At 38.6% G+C, this 13912-nt stretch overlaps 1 long non-coding RNA gene across 1 annotated transcript; it reads right to left on the minus strand.

The window, feature by feature from the left end:
* Positions 1-5817: 5817 nt before the first annotated feature.
* LOC118469995 (uncharacterized) lies at positions 5818-9365 on the minus strand. Its single transcript, XR_004846987.2, has 4 exons — positions 9239-9365; positions 7555-7816; positions 6550-6647; positions 5818-6004 (listed from the first exon to the last, which is right to left on the minus strand). It is a non-coding gene; the product is annotated as an uncharacterized LOC118469995 (long non-coding RNA).
* Positions 9366-13912: the final 4547 nt, after the last annotated feature.

Consider the following 13912-nt stretch of genomic DNA (forward strand, 5'->3'; position numbering starts at 1 on the left):
ACGGATAATTAAAGCAACAAATGTTCAGCCAGATCCTCTGAATTCTGCTTCGATCCAATTAATGTCACTGTGGGATAGAGAGACATGCACTGTAGAAGGGAAAAAAAGCTTAAAAAATATCAAATTTAACAGCAAAGGTGCCAGAAAATGTACTGTAACATCCAAAAACTGTTAAAACAATGAAACTTACTACACATAGCAGTAAAATTCTGATGTTTTTAGCTGTTAAATGGTCTCATTTTACAGTCAAATTTTGAAAAAAATTATTTTTGTGATCATAAAGTAAAATACTAGATTGTTCATTGTTCTTTTGTCATGTTGTCTCATTTTTAGAATATTTTGTTGTTTTTTGTTATTTATCTTGTTTCTCGTCTGACTTTTGTCGTTTCTCTCATTTTTTGTCGCTTTGTGCCTTTTTTGTCTCGCTTGTCTATTTTTTGTTGCTTTGTGTCTCATTTTTGTAATAATTTTTGTTGTTTTTTTGTCTCGCTTGGATTGTTTTTCTATTTTTTGTTGTTTTGTTTCTCGCTTTTGTCCTTTGTTTGTCACTTGTGGTTTTGTTTCATGTTTTTGTAATATTTTGTATTCTTGTAGTCGTTTTGGGTTTCCTTTTTGTCTCACTTGTGTTTTTTTGTCTTATTTTTTATCATACTGTCTTTTGCTTTATTCGTTGTTTTGGGGATTGTTTTTGTCATTTTGTCATTTTTTTGTGTAATTTGTTTAATTTTTGTTTTGTTTTTATCTATTTTTGTGTCGCTTTTTCACTTTTTTATCAACTTTTTTGCCTCTTTTTTGGTTTCTTTCATGTTGTTTGTTTCAATTTTGTCATTTTGTGTCTCATTTTTGCAATATTTTGTCTTGATTTTGTAGTTTTTTTGTCTGACTTTTGTAGTTTTCTCTCGTTTTGTCACTTTGTAACATTTTTGTCAAATATTTTGTCTCTTTTTTGTTTTGCTGTGTGTCGTTTATCTCATTTTTTGTCATTTTGTTTCTTATTTTTATCATTTTGTGTTTTGCTGTATTGGTTGTTTTGTGTGTTGTTTTTGTCGTTTTGTTTTTTTGTCTCGCTTGTGTTGCTAATTCTTTTTTTGTCGTTTTCTTGTGTTTATGTCATTTGTGTAATTTTTTGTCTTGTTTTTGGCCAATTTTTTGTCACTTTATTTTTTGTCGTCTCGTTTTTTGTCGTTTTGTGTTTGATTTTTGTTTCGCTTGTGTTTTTGTCTTAGATTTGTGATTTTGTCTTTTCCTTTATTTGTTTTCTGTTTATTTTTTTGTCGATTGGGTTTTTTTTGTAATTTTTGTCACATTTATGTCATTTGTGCAATTTTTTGCCATGTTTTTGTCCAATTTTTTGTCAGTTTGTAGCTTTTTAACCAACTTTTTTGTCTTGTGTTTGTTTTGTGTCGTTTCTCATTTTTTTGTCGTTTTGTGTCTCATTTGTGTACCATTTTGTCTTGTTCTTGTTGTTTTTTGAGAATTTGAGATCTAATTGGGCTGAATGTGTCTCCTAAAGATGAGTTTGACGCCCCTGGTTTAGACGAACAGAGCAGGATAGAGAGAAAAAAATCAGATAATTACACATTTTCAAAGACTGAAAATAAATGAAAATCAGATTTTTATTTCCCCTCATCAGTGTTTTCTCCCTTGTGAACCTCTCAGGCTCGTTTGTCTGCTTCTTATTTGAGTACAGAAGTTCCTCATGTTCAGGTCGTTTCCCATAATTCCCGCCTCCTCATCTCTCTGAAACCTCTGGCTGGACCGCTGCAGAACACACACATGGACAGGAACACACGCACACACACACACACACACACACACATGGACAGGAACACACACACACACACACACACACACACACACGGACAGGAACACATGCACACACACACACACACACACACATGGACAGGAACACACGCACACACACACACACACATGGACAGGAACACGCACACACACACACACACGGACAGGAACACACACACACACACACACACACACGCACGCGCACACACACACACACACATGGACAGGAACACATGCATGCACACACACACACACACACACATGGACAGGAACACATGCATGCACACACACACACACATGGACAGGAACACACACATGCACACATGCACACACACACACACACACACACACACATATGAGCTGCGATCTCGTCTTCAACACCTCGACCTGGCAGCTCTGGTCCACGGCAGCAGGAATCAGAACGTCCAGAGATGATGAGATGTTTGGGCAGAAGAACTGGTGATAGAGACATGAGACAGAGGTTTGGACCAAAGAGGGAGAAAGATGTGTAGAATCAGAAAAAAACAGGTCAGAGTTCACATTTAATGTCTTCATTTTCCCTGTTTGGGAGGAAGAAGACTGAAGCTGAAGTTTCTGAGGAGCAGTTCTGATAAAAACTGACACCAGATCAGTTTCACATCCACTTCATGGGTCACAATCTCACGAATAAATCTGGTTGTTGTTTATTTTCTCAATAACCAACTTTAAGCATCAATATTACGGGATGTATCACAGTCTGCAGCAGTTTAATGTCAATCAAATCCAGTCTTTGGTCGACATTTTACCAACTTTTGAGGTTCTAACATCGGTAGAATCTGATGTGAAGAAAGTTTGACAAGACAAGATTCCAGTTCCAGGTCCCAAAATATCTCATAATTGTTGTGAAACATGTCCAAAATTCCTTTAAAATTGTCTAAAAATGACTTAAAAATGTCCTAAAATGATTTAAAATTGTTCAAAATTGCTCAGAATCGATCCAAAATGACTCAAAATTTGTTTAAAATTACTCAAAATCTGTCCAAATTAACAAAAATGAATAGTTATTTGCCACTGAAAATAGAAAACGTCACATTTTCGATCAGGGTTGGTATTATGTCTCCATAAAGTTCCTGTAAGTGTATATAAATGGATGGATCCATATTTCTTCTAAAATCCAGTTCCACCAACATTGTGGATTCCCATTTGTTTAGCATCACACATTTTTAAAGTTATTTTACAGGAAAGTAGATTTTTTTTCTGATTAAAATCCCTCCTAAACATGCAGCTGATGAGGCGATTTCAGTTCTTTCTTCTTTCTGCTCTGGACGATGTCTGATCCACTGCTTCCTCTCTGAGCCAGCCTCTGATTGGCTGCTGCTTCCTCTCTGAGCCAGCCTCTGATTGGCTGCTGCCTCCTGGTCGCTGACGGATTTCCTCCTCGGTGTGTTTTGGCTCTGAGTCCAGACTGGACCGACCAAATCAAACACCTCCGCTCCGTCCCGTCGGCTCCGGCAGGTCTGGACCGGCCTGGAGGGTCGACACCTCGGGTTGGGCCAACTCCATGGTGGTCCGGCTGGACGGAGGAAAGGCGGAGGAGTCCGATAGTTTGTCTGAAAGGTACTTTAAAGGACCAGGACTGGACTGAAACTAAGAAAGAAACTTTATTCAGAAACCATTTAAACAGCAGAGAGGAGAAACCGGTGCTTTTATTCGAGAATTATCCCATTTTATTTTAATGAGTCCACTTTTCAATCGTGAAGATGCTTTAGTAACAATACAAACCAATTTTTATGTTGTTTTTACCATTTTAAATTTACTCCATTAAACTCTAAAGAGCCCAAAACTACAAATAATTAGATAAAAAAGTTCCACAGTCACATAAAATTAGTGTTTCTTCATGAGATGGTGTTTTTCATTATTAAATAAGAAGGACTTATGATAGTTTCTTCTTTTTCTGCAAATGGTGGCTAACTGGATCTAAAATTAGAAATATATCTACAGTATAAAACTAAAATGTAACAGTTTCATCTCATAAGTTAAGCAAAAAAAATTAAAATAAATGATTTCAACAGTGTTTTAATGTCAAAAATGTTATGTAAATGATTATTTTCCGTTATTTTAAAGTATTTTTGAGGGGCGAAAACACACTAAATTTACATTTCCAGTGTAAAATATCATTAAAATTGTGAATAACAGTACGACGACTATTTTATTTTAAAAAAAATGTTGAAATACACACCAACTTATTTGGAGGTTTTTCTTGTTTAATCTAGACATGAAACTGTTAATTTTCACTTTATTACTGTAAATATATTGCTAATATTAGACCTAATTAATCACATTGTGGAGAAAAAGAAGATATCTGAAAATCTCCCATTTGGTGGGCATGTCCTTGAGGTCTTCAACTCCTGCCGACCTTCCTCTCCAACTATCCTGCCCCTGATTGGACAAACGACTGGACTCGGGAGCTGTCTGCTCCTGGATTTCAAGCCGGACCAACATGGCGGCTTCCTCTTTTATTTTGAAAACACTTCAGCGAAAAGTATTTCTGAAAGCATTTGAGGTGAGAAAAAAGCAGCTGAATCTGTCCTGGTTTTAGTTCACCGACGGCTAGTTTAGACATTTGACGAAAGTTTCGCGATGCGTCCGACTTCCACATTGAATTTGCATAAAGTACAATTTGAGTCTATTTTATGCAAATGAGCTCCGAGGAGATGCACCGCAACGGAACCAGCATGCAACATGGTACGTTTCACATAAACATTGAATGGGATGCTGGAAATTGCTGGATCTGGTGGACACGTACCTTAAGGCTGAGCCCAGACACCCTACGGAGGAAGCTCATTTCAGACGCTTGGATCCACGATCTCATTCTTTCAGTCACTACCCAGAGCTCATGACCATAGCTGAGGGTTGGAACATAGATGGATGTTAAACTGAGAGCTTCTCCTTTAACACGACGATCCGATACAACGTCTGCACCAATCCGCCTGACCATCTCAAGCTCCATTTTCCCATCACTCGTGAACAAGATCCAGAGATACTTGAACTCCTTCTCTTGGGGAAGCAACTCCCCCCCCAACCCAGAGGGACCAATCCACTGGATTCCACCAGAGAACTATGGCCTCGGACTTGGAGGTTCTGATCCACATCCCCACCACTTCACACTTGGCTGCAAACCGCTCCAGTGCTGCTGAAGGTCTGAGGAACCAACAGAACCACATTATCAGCGAGCTGAGTGGAGCCGATATTGTGACGTCTGCAGAGTGCAGGCCACTGATTGGACAGGGAGTGATGACACACCGGACATGTACCGTGGGTGAATGAAGAGACTTTTCTGTCTTTGATGGCGGACCAAAGAATCCAGAGGGAGCTGGACGGTGCGACTCGCAATGAGAAAGTTTACCAGGAGGTCTCTGAGCAGGTGGCTCCCCATGGATACAGTAGGACAATGAAGCTAAAAAAAAAGCCCAAAAGTGACTATCGGTCCATCAAGGACCACAACGGCCGGAGTGGGTCAAACCAGAGGTGTTGGAAGTGGTTTAGCCAAATGGAGGCCATTTACAGGAACCGACCGGTGAGCAACAGGAGGGAGAGTGGCCTTGACTCGAGGCCATGTTGGAGGACGGTGAGTGTTTTGTGACTCCACCCACGATGAGGCGGTACTCAACTGTAATGGAAAACCACCTAAACCGAGTCGAGTCAAGTAGGTGCTGGTGGAAAAGCACTATTAGGTTGTTCAGGGACCGAATGGGTCATATCAGCTTATAAAACAATATTTCATTAAATAAATAGCAGTTTAACATTAACTTCATGCAGATTTTAGTCGTGGTGGTCCTAAAAGCTTCAGCATCTGGACTTCTGTTTTTGTTTTTTTAAGAGGCGGTTTCTGTATTTGTTGTTTTCAGAAATGTAAAGACTCAGTGCAGCGTTTCCCTCCTCACCATCCTTCTGATCTCTGTTTTCTTCTTCCTCTCTGCCCTCTGGTTGACTCGTCTCTTCATTAGCTCTGTTTAGAGACCAGTAAACCAGCTCACAAACCTCCCAGTGCCCCCATTTAAAGTACGCACAAACAAACAGGGCGCCACACAAACAGAACCACACAAACAGCAACACCCACCATGTTTGTCGCCGACATTCGGCTCGTCGTCGTGTGTTTATGGTGCACAGCTCAGCGTCTTTGAAAGCAGAAACTTTCATATTTTCTGCAGATTTTATTGGTCTGTTCAGAAAGATAAAGTCAACACAAATAATGAGGCTGTGTTTCCAGATGAGAAGTCTGTTTGTTACTGATTAATGAGAGGACAAAGAACGGAGATCAACAAAAAGCAAACAAGGACAAATAAAACAATCATACACAGTTGTTCAATAATCACATTCAAATGTTCTGATGTACAGTTTTTCTTCACAGAATTTTGTTTACAACTGCTCACAGATGGCAAAACATGTTAAAAGTAGACTTTCAGCATCCAGAAAATTTTCTAAACAACATTTCCGATTGGTTTTAATGTTTATTTTGAGGTTGCAGTTAACTCAATTAATGCAACATCTTTCTCAATTCAGATTAGCTTTAACAATCTGCTCTAACTGACAGACAACCTGCGAAAACTAAACAAACAAGCTGTCCAGGTCCTGTATTTTAGTCTATAGACATCCTTTAATTCAGCTAAAACCCCCAAATCATCAAGAATTATACCCTGGTAGCAGCTGTAGTGGGCATCTGTATTAATTCCCATTAATAATTTAAATGATTAAAAATGGACGAACCGATCAGGCAGAAGAAGAGAAGGTCGTGCATGTCAGTAAATGTAGATCAGCTGTAGTTCCTGGTTGTTCCACCAGGTGGAGCCTCTTCCTGTTTAATCCTGTAGAGACCAGAGGAGGCGTCACTCAGACTACAGTTCATGTTAAAGCAGAGAGCATTGTGGGAGTTTAGCTAGCAAGCTTCTGGCACCATGACAAAGACTTTTGTTACTGCTAATGACCTCCAACCAGAACTTATGATTAATTTGGGATTGACAGAGAAGTGTCTTTGTATACTGGTGGCAGCTGTACCACCTTCATGACTGATTTCAGTTGCATAGAAGAGAATGCCTTTTTTATAATTGAAAATGAAAAGAAATTAATCGGCAGTCCTGTCAGTGCATTCACACAATCAGACAGCATTTTATGAGTGTTGTTGGACATGTGTAAATACGACATATACATATCTGGAAGAAAAAATACAAAAGAGTATAGTAGAGAGTAAAGAGTATCTATGAAACTTTGAAAGATAGCTTATTTGGTGTATAAAGAATTGTAAAAACAGTCGTGTAACTGATGTAGCAGTTCTTGATATTGCTTATAAAGAAGTTTATTACTTATAAACAACTAAAACAGCAACTTCAGTACAGGACCAATGTTCTTCTGTTCTTTGTAGTTCACGTTATCGACTGACTGATCATTGGTTGACAACACTGGTGATTTTAAATTCAGAAAGTCATTTAAAAATGTTCATCCCTGAGCCCTAATAGTAATGATGTTAGTGAATGAGGAGGTCTGGTTATGTTCCAGTTCTGTATAGTTGGGAGGATGTCGGGGTGGATGGATGGATCAACTAAACAGTCACATTAAGCCACTGTTTATTCTTCATTTTCCCACCGACAGTCAGTGTTTTTATGATTGAACGTCAACCATGTGGTGTGTTATTGTCTTCTATAGAGGTCCCTTCTGTTGGAAACTTAATAATTTATCAAAGTTTAACCATTCTTTCTTTTGCTCTGTGACTCTTACCTTCAGTTAAAGATTAGATATTTTACCAAAGCAGCGTTGGTCCTCCCCGTGTCTCTGGTTCTGATTGAATGTTCTGCAGATAGTGACTCCTGTGAGTTGGCTGGTCCTGGGTCTGTTTCGTGTTCAGCCTCTCGGTGTGGGTTCGTGTCCCCACGGCGACCCTCGGCTCGGCCTCATCGCTCTCCAGCAGTTTGGCTCGACTCGCCGACACAAAAACGTAGAAGCGGTGCAGCGTAGAGAGGTTTCTGTGTGCAGCTGAAGGCTGTTGACGTTGAACAGACTGAGTGTGTGTGTCGGTTAATTGAACTGGAGTCAGTCTACTGGTTCTGGACTGGGAGCTGCTTAATTCCATTACAGTCAGACATCTCTTTTTACTTCCATCTATCCCTCGACACACTTTCTGCTTCTCTTTCTTATAGTCTTTATTTTTCTCCTCTTCTGTTCTTGTTAATTTTTTCCTGATCCATCCAGCCACATTTTCTGGTGACGTTAATCTTAGAAAAATGTTTTGACACAGATGCAAATTTCAATTATTGGGCCTTTAAAATGATTTTAAAAAAATATGCAAAATTTTCAATTGAGGAGGGTATTGTGGTCCCAGAAAATTCCTGAAAGTGTACATATATGGATGGATCCATGTTTGGTCAACATTTCACCAACATGAAGAAAACATGGAAGAAGCTTGTAACTTTGCACATATTTTACAAACATCTAGACCTCTATGAACATCTAGACCTCTATGAACACCAGTTTTTGTTTCCACATCAACATTTAGTCTAAACATCAGGTTCTACTGATGTTAGAGCCTCAACAGTTGGTGAAATGTCGACCAAAGACTGGATTTTAGTAGAAATATGGATCGATCCATTTATAGACACTTACAGGAACTTTATGGAGACACTAGACCAACTTTGATGAAAAATGTTGTATTTTTTCTAATTTCAGTGGCCAATAATTATTGATTATTGCTAATTTGGACTAATTTTAGACACATTTTGAGTCATCTTGTGCAATTGTGAACAATTTTAAGTAATTTTAGGACACATTTTGGACATTTTTCAATCATTTTAAGACATTTTTGGTTTCATTTCGAGCATTTTTGAATCATTTTTGTAGAATGTAAAGGCATTTCAAGTCATTAAGGACAATTATGAGACATTTTGTGACCTGGAACTGGAAGCTTGTCTTGTTATGCTTTCCACACATCAAATTCTACTGATGTTAGAGCCTCAAAAGTTGGTGAAATGTCGACCAAAGACTGGATTTTTGTTGGAAATATGGATCTATCCATATTTCCAACAAGGGCCAAAAATTATTCGTTTAAGTCATTTTTAATATATAATAATATAACCTTAAATTTAGGAGACAATTGTGGTCGTGCCTCCTCTTAAGACCTAAATACCACATTTCATGCTATTTTTTGGTGGATAAGTCTTCTCATTTCCTTCCACAACCTTTGTAGGTGCCTCTAATGAACATATGTCTGCATTTAGACAAACAAAATGAGTTTCGAGCAGAAAATCAACAGTAAACAAACAAAAATCCATTTAGGTGTTTCAAAAATTTGCTGTAGAATTTCCCTCGGGACTGTCTATCTGTCTATCTGTCTGTCTGTCTGTCTAGACATCTATGTATCTATCTAGACATTTATCTATCTAGACATCCATCCAGACTTACTCCTTACCTCTGAAGATCTTCTGTCTTCGCCGGTTAAGCCTTTCCTTTCCCACCTCTCTTTTCCCTCCCGACTCCCTCGTTCTGCCTCACTTCACATCAGCATGGATTTTCCAAAACAGGGAAGGAGAGAGATGAGACAGCACAACGTGGGGTTACAGCAGGAGGCAATTATAGATGGAACAAGTGTGCACACAAATCTCCACGCTCAGTTTTCTGCGGTCAGACAGAAGGTTCTGGAAAAGTGGATCATATACTGCATTTGATGGCTCATTATCTCTTTATGTCTCCAACAACTCACGGATCATTGAGAGGGGGTTCTGAGCACAGGGCTCTGCTTGAAGTGTCAGCACCAGAAATCTGTTGTGAGGTACTTTCTGGTTTCTCAGGATTTCAGCTGTTTATTCAGTTCAAAGTCAAACTAAGAGTAGCTGTTAACTGTAGTTAAAATAACAGGAGAGACATAAGCCTGGGCTTATAAATCTCCTCAAGTTGTCCTGTTGTCCTCAACATATTTCTAGTAAGATCACTGCTTTACATCAGATGTAGCCCGAACCATCGATCAAAACCAGCTGCAACGCTGTAATGTAAATCAAAAGTAAATACAAATGTCTGTTTCCCTCAAAATTACTCTGGCAAATAGGCAGTAAACCACCAGAAGAAGAAGAACTTAAAAAAAGGAATTTGAGGACTAGATTGAAAAAAAAAAGAAAACTTGAAGAACGAGAGTGAAAAAGGAGGAAAACTTGAAGAACCAGAAAAAGAACTTGTAGAAGAACTTGAAGATGAACTACAAGAACTGAAAGAAATTGAAAAAGTATGTTGAGAAGAAGAAGAAAAGCTTAGGAACGTGAAGAAGAACTTTTAGTGTAACTGCAAATACCTGAAAAAGAACTTGTAGAACCAAAAGAAAATTTGAAGAGGAAGAACATAAAGAACTTAAAAAAAGGAATTTGAGGACTAGATGGGGAAAAATTGAAGGACAAGACCTTGAAAAAGAAGAAAAAACTTAAAGAAGGACTTGAAGAAGCAGCAGTAGAAGAAAAATTCAAAGAAGCAACAGAAAAAGAAGAACTGAAGAAAGAGAATGAGAAGTTGAAGAAGCAGAGATGTAAAAATACTTGAATGTTCCTTCCAGCGTTCTCCTGATCAGCTCTTTGTGATGATCCATCACAAAACAGTTCAGATATTTCAGTGTTTTCCAAGCAGATGTCATTTTTGTGCCATAAAGCGCTTGGGGAGCATTGTTGATTTTTTTATTATGCTAATAAACCTTTTTGAAATTGAATGTAAGATTGGATGAGACTGACGGAGAGACATGGATGGACGAGAGAAGAGAAGAAGTAATAAAAGTGAAAAAGAGAGAAATCCTGGCCTGAAAGAAAAGCCCTGAGTTTTGAGGTCTTGTCATCACCTTCTGAGAGGTTTGGACCACTAAAATACACCCTCACTAATACTGGATCTGGAAAAGTGCTTAGTAGAGACCAAAATCTCTGCAAGTCAAAGATGACTGAAGGCAGACAGAGCAAGGAGGGAAAATAAAGATGAGGGAGAGACTTTCAGAGAGATTGAAAAGGTTCAAATAGACTTCAGGGACAGATATACGAGAATTAAAGGAGAAAGTACTGAAATAGCAACTTTTAGATGGATTTACATTCGTACAACCTACTATTTACTCAGAGACCTTTGGTTCATACGAGGAGGAGAAACCTCAGGAACAAAAATCCTTCTTTCAGGACAGACAACCCTCTCAAAACAACAAAAACGTAAGACAAACGACAAAAGTCAGATGCAAAAAGACAAAAAACAACAAAAAACTAAATATTACAAAAATAACAAAACAACAGAAGTGAGAAACAAAACGACAAAAACAAGATACAAAATGACAAAAACGTGAGACAAACAAAAATGAGACACAAACAACAAAGAACAATCTAGTATTTTACTTTATGATCCAAACAACTTGTCATGGTCTAGAAATGATTTTAAATTCATAGTTTTACGGATTTACAATCTGCAGTTAATGTCTTCTCTGGAATTTTTACACTCTGAGGGCCGGATTGGAATCCTCTGGAGGCCTGCTTCTGGCCCACGGACTGCATGTTGGACACCTTTGCTCTACACGAACAAAGGTGACGCTGTTAATCCTCAGCATTAAAACTAATGCCAGGAACAGATTTATAGTAGGACTATTTTATGTTTTCTTTTCACTTCATCCTTACAAAAATACGAGAATCTCCTCAGATTACGTAACGATTTTGTGGATTAAACTTTCCTTCCATGATACTTTTGAGCCTCAGCTGCCTTTGCAAACACAGATCTGTGTTAAATTCCGTTTATCTTCTAAACTTGCAGTCTGGAACTTTTGTCTCCCCCTTGTGGCCATGAGATTAATTACACTGTTGTCACCAACGACCTTTATAGATGTGATCTTTCTTCACAAGGCTGAGTTTCTTTGTTACCTCAAGTATCAAAACTTTTCTTGGATTGTTCTTTTTTTTTCCACCATGTAGCTACTTCCTGTCCATTGCTGCAGTTGTTCAACCAATCATTGGTGGTTGATGTAAAACATGTACTGTAGTTACCGATACACCAAAAATATCACACAGATGTTTGATTTAAAACTCAGGTGTACTGCAGAGTGAAGAGAGATTTACCTGACATTAGATACGGAGATTGTTGAAAAAAACAAACTAGTAGAGCTTGAAGAAGAAGACACAACTTGAAAAAGAATTTCATGGAAAAGAACTTGAACTCGAAGAAGAAAAAATTGAAGAATAAATTGGAGATGAAGAACTTGAAGAGGAATTAGAACCTTTCAGAACTTGAAGGAAAAGAAATTGAAGAAGAATTTGAAAAACATGAAGACAATGATAGCTTCAAGAAAAAGAACTTTAAAAAGAGACAGAACTCAAACAATTAATGGAGAACTTAGGGACATATTGAAAAACGCTTGGAGGAACTTAAGAATAATTTGGGGAAGGGGAAGAAGAAGGAAATAGCGTTGAGGAACTTGAAGAAAAGAATCTTGAAGAAGAACTTGTAAGGAAAAGAACTTGAATAAACTTGAAGAGGAAGAACTTTAAGAAGTGGAAGAAGAGCTTGAAGGAGAGTAACTTGTACTGAAAGAAGAAAAACTTGACAAAGAACTTAAAGATTTGAAGAAGAAGAAGTTGAAAGAAAATGGCACAAAGAAGAGGAACTTGAATAAGAAGAACTTGAAGGGAGAGAAAAAATAAAAATAACTTGAAGAAGAGGAAGAGCTTGAAGATCTTGAAGAACAATTGCGAGAAGTAGAACTTGAACAAAATGAAGAGGAAGAACATGATGAAGATATTGGGGGAAATTTACTTGAAAACTTGAAGAAGAGGATCTTGAAGAAGAACTTGTAGGAAAACAACTTGGAAAGAGGAACCTTCATGAGATGGTCATAGTCAGATTTTGGCCTTTAGACGGTTCTTGATGATCGCCAAAGTGATCACAGTTCATCCAGAGGTGGCCATGAATATATATTAATTTCATGACAGTAAATCCAAGACTTGTTGAGATGGTTCTCCTAAAATCCTCAGTAACAGCCTTGGTGGTGCTTGAAGAAGAAGGAGGGAATCAGGAAAAGTCAGAGGGATAAATCGTTAACGCGTTCGTACAAACTAACATCTTTATAAAGAATCACAGACTTTGATTGATACAGTGATGATGTTTCTTCCTTAGAGCACCTTTTGCTTCCAAAAAATACTCGAAAAACAGCATCACAAATGGGATAAAGACTTCAATTGGAGGATAATATGAAGCTGAATTGTTGCTACAGTGAGAAAAAAACCCCGAAATATAAACAATGACAAAGAAAGCAGCGAGACTGAAGAGGAATGTCAAGAGTCATGGTTATTTGAAGAATGCAGATAGCGAAGAAAAAATAGACCCAAATTGCTCCGGTTACGGGAATCCTGCTGACAACCCCCCTGGATACGACCGACTGCTGACCAGCTAATTTGAGAATCCCGACCGCAGCGCAGAGGAAAAGTGCATGTGTGTTTCCGACTGTGTTTGCACGACTTTGAGTGTTTGGCAGCGGCGGAAGAATAAATTTCTCCCTCATCTTCTTCTTAGACGGTGTGCACAGCGAGACCCAAAACAAAGAAGAATGTTCCCTGGATTGGATCCCTTCTAAAAATAAGTGAACCAGTCAAAGATATTGGAGCGTTGTCCAAACATCAGAGGTGGTGTCGTCTCGTCCTGACCCGAGCGTGCACGTAGGAAGGTAAATGGAAACCAGTTCAGACTTACTGGAATCAAAGCCACCTAAAGACACAAACCAAGCTCTCTAGTAATCCTGTTATCATCAGCTGTGGTCGCTCTATCCGGATCACTAACACTGTATTACAGCATGGACACGACAACAGGAAGCACAGAGCAGGACGGAGACAGAAAGAGGAGAAACAAAAGAAGACAAGGTATTCAAAGCACACCGGTTGCCCAACTTTTCTTTCATAAAAATCCACATTTGGGCCAGAAGCACATTCTGATGCATTTTGCAGCTCCCATCCATCCTTCTGTTGTGATTCTCCCATGCCGGTCCGATCAGAGAGAAACTCAAACCTGATTAATATAAAATCACTGCAGACATCAGGACAGATGACGTGGATCGAACAGAACCAGGCAGGAACAGTAGAAACTGGGAAAGAAG

The sequence above is a fragment of the Amphiprion ocellaris genome, chromosome 23, assembly GCF_022539595.1.
Source record: "Amphiprion ocellaris isolate individual 3 ecotype Okinawa chromosome 23, ASM2253959v1, whole genome shotgun sequence".
Taxonomy (NCBI): Eukaryota; Metazoa; Chordata; class Actinopteri; family Pomacentridae; genus Amphiprion; species Amphiprion ocellaris.